The 3,796-nt window shown below is 33.1% G+C and overlaps 1 long non-coding RNA gene across 1 annotated transcript; it reads left to right on the top strand.

Moving 5' to 3' along the window:
• The first annotated feature begins 2,525 nt into the window (after positions 1-2,525).
• Positions 2,526-3,341, top strand: LOC110907110. The gene is made up of 3 exons (XR_002573922.2): positions 2,526-2,588; positions 2,660-2,702; positions 3,228-3,341. It is a non-coding gene; the product is annotated as an uncharacterized LOC110907110 (long non-coding RNA).
• Positions 3,342-3,796: the final 455 nt, after the last annotated feature.

Here is a 3,796-nt window from a genome sequence, read left to right on the forward strand (position 1 = left end):
AGGTTTCCATGCTTTCAAGCGTATCATTTTCTTTTGCAAAAATCATCACAATCAATCTACAAACAATAATAAACAACCTTTACTTACCAATTTGGCAAAATCAAATACTAATCAACCACTTCATGAACTTGAATATTTGTAAAAATTTATAGGAACTTACTAGTGTCATTAGTAAGCCTTGTTACCCTATAAGGTATGATTAGTTCTTCAAAAACTTCATTTTTAAAGAATATAGATGTTTACAACTTCAAATCATGTTTTCTAAAAATACTTCTTTATGATTTCTTCTTGTTACACAAGTGTTTCTATACTTGTTTAACCACTAAAAATAAGATTTGTTTATGTAAAAACCAAGATTTAGTAAAACTTATATTTTTAACTTGGGTTTTTTAGAAATCATCCATAAATCTTTAGATCTACATGTGTTACTACTCACTTTGATCATTACTTTTCAAGAAATCATGGTATTCTTTCAAGTTCATGATTCATGCGTGGATGATCTATCACCCTACCGTATTTTTACTCTCTCATCTTGCCAGATTATGTTTTTAATCATGATCTAGCAAGATCATATGATGATCTACATCATATATATGAACAAACAACAATCAACAAGCAAATCATCACAAAAACAACTTAGTTTCTTCATTAAACATGGTTATGTTCAAGTTTCATCTTATGTATCTTTAGTGTTCTTCAAGATTATGATTATGATACTTCTTTAACCACTTAAAATAGATGTAAACTAGCAAGATCTTATGTATCTTTAGTGTTCTTCAAGGTTGTGTGTTTTCAAGTGTGTGATGAAAATGAGCTCAAGATCCTACAAGTTCTACTTATAACCATTTTCTCCTTCAAATTCTTGGATATTATGTTTAGTAAAGTATAAACACAATCCAATTAAATAATGAAATAAAATCCACCAAGTGGGACCCTTGTTGGGTCGTAGACATGGGGGGGGGGGTCTAGATTAGGCTTGAACCATGTTAATTAGTTAAAGGTTAGATTGTAAGTATCTAGTTAGTTATATTAGTTACTAGATATTTTAGGAGGTGTTATGATGTTCAGGGACCATAACTAGCTTGGAGATGTTAAAACAGTGCTTCTAGTGTAAATTTGGTGTTTCGGGTAGTATGCGGTTGTTCGGTTGGTTATCGGTTTGTTAAAGTGCTAAACTTTGCAGTTTAGTGTGCTTTATGTACCTTTTTGTGACACTTTTGATTCCCGACACTTAGGAAAGCATTCGGGACCATTTAACCATGTTTCTGCATAATATTAGTGTGTTAAAATGCTGATTTTTGCTGAATTCAGTACTTTGGGTGAGTTTTAGGCACCTTCCGGCACTTAAACTATCACTAGAAAGGCAGTTTTGTGATCCTTACTTTCCTACACACTATACTAGTGTTGTACTTAGTTTCTGGCTCATTCTGTGACTCAATGTACTGTCTATCTATGTACTGAGTTCTGTCAGCATTTTCCTGATTTATCAGATAACTGTGCTAAGTGTACTTTAATGCATCATTTGAGGCAATGTAGCTTTCATGCAATATTGGTATGACATTAAACAATGTATGATGCACATGTATGTATATAGCAGTAATCAGAAAGCAGTTAGTTGTAATTCAGCACAGTCATTAAGCACTAATCATGGTTAAGTAATTGTACGGATACCTAAATTTTTGATAATTGTCACACTCTAATGGCAGTTCTTTGTTGGTTTGTTGATTTTGTTGGTTGTTCTTAACTTTCAAAACATTAATGATGGTTTTTCACTTTCAGCTTGACTTTTTTCTTTATGGGTTTTGATTTTCTTGGTTTCTTGATGTTTGCAGAGGTTCATTTTTTCTTACATCTAATACAAGCCCTAATTTCATTATTCTGATGACAAGGTAAACTTTGGTCACTGATTCTTTTATGCTTTCGCATCTCTGTTCTTATTCAGTTAGGACTGATGTATTAATGATTTGGGTGTTTGGATGATAAGGTTATCTCTATTCCTATTTCTACACTCTGTTTATATAGTTTGTGTATGCGTTTATACAAATAGATGTATGCGATTATATACCGTATGTTTATTGGATCTGCATTTGTTGATTTGATTCTGTTTGTTGTGTGATTGAAGATCTTCTGTACAGAGATTATCAAGGAGACCATAAGTTCACCATCCCGACGTATTCGCCTACTGGAGTTGTGAGTTAGATAGTGCAACTCAAGTCACAAGAGGGATTCATAAGCTTAGATAGTGCAACTCAAGTCACAAGAGGTTTTTAATGTTGTTTACTGGAACAAATACATTTTCTATGAGCCGAAGATGATAACAGAGGAGGTTTCTTGGTCTAAAGCAGGTAAAATTTGAGCAAATCATTGGAATTATGTTAGTTTTGATCTGGGTTATGCCGTAATCTATTCTCTCTTCCTTCCTTCCTCTCCATCTCTCTCTCAATTTTATGTTTTTCTTTCAGAATTCCCCAAAACTTCTACTGAATTTGGTCAAACCAGCCTAGCCTAGGGTTGGTTAAGCAAGCAAGCAAAGCAGCATGCCATCTGAACTCATGGACTCACCGCCTTCTGAACTTCCTCCTAATGAGGTACGTAGTAGCCAGCTACCTTTCAATTTCATATATGCTTCCCTAATTCTCTGATTTACTTCATTTTCCAGAGACAGGTTGGCTTCTGGAAGACAGATGTTGACAACAACTATGGTAGTATGCTTTTACCAATTAGTTACCTTGTGTTTTTCTGCAATTGCCATCTTTTTTCATAAATCAACCCAAGACAGACATATCCCTTTTCCAGTCATTAGGATCTGTATGTATGTATGTATGTATGTATGTATGTATGTATGTATGTATGTATGTATGTATGTATGTATGTATGTATGTATGTATGTATGTATGTATGTATGTATGTATGTATGTATGTATGTATGTATGTATGTATGTATGTATGTATGTATGTATGTATGTATGTATGTATGTATGTATGTATGTATGTATGTATGTATGTATGTATGTATGTATGTATGTATGTATGTATGTATGTATGTATGTATGTATGTATGTATGTATGTATGTATGTATGTATGTATGTATGTATGTATATATGTATGTATATTTGTCTCATGCCAAATAAAGGTTTTGTATTTATGACAACTAAATTACTAACGCCACCGCCTATGGCAACTTGTATATGATTTATCATTATTTGAGTTTATGATCTATGTTCAGGTGTAAAAGATGGTCAAGTATATGTAGTTGGTGGCACCTCACTTGAGTCATTGCCCATGGAGAAACACAAGATGTCATCTGATTCTCATAAAGTGAACCACTTTGATGCCCCTATTCAGGTATGGTTTCTGTGGTTTACATGATTCTGGATCTAGATTAAATTCAATAGAGCATTTAATAAATGGTATGGTGGGGTGAATGGGTCTAGGGGAGTGGGCCCTCAAGCGCTTCTGAGATTGGATTTTCAGGTATAGTAGTATAATTATATGTATTAAAATTCACCCTTCATTACTTGATGTTTCAAAACTGAACTCTAATGGCGAGTGGATTTTAGGATTGAAAGCTTTAGTAATTTTCTTAGGCTGTGAGATAAAGATTGATAACTAATCTATTTAGTTTTCGATTATGGAGAATTGTAGGATATGAGTCTGTAATATGATAGCTGGTCGATTTTTGTTTCCCAATCAGATGGTATATTTCATTTAAATTATAAAGTAGTTGTTTCGTTTTAACGATTTTTGTCAACTTACATTATTTTGTTTGTGACACAATTGCATATTAGGGCGTCT

Source organism: Helianthus annuus, chromosome 2, assembly GCF_002127325.2.
Source record: "Helianthus annuus cultivar XRQ/B chromosome 2, HanXRQr2.0-SUNRISE, whole genome shotgun sequence".
Taxonomy (NCBI): domain Eukaryota; kingdom Viridiplantae; phylum Streptophyta; class Magnoliopsida; order Asterales; family Asteraceae; genus Helianthus; species Helianthus annuus.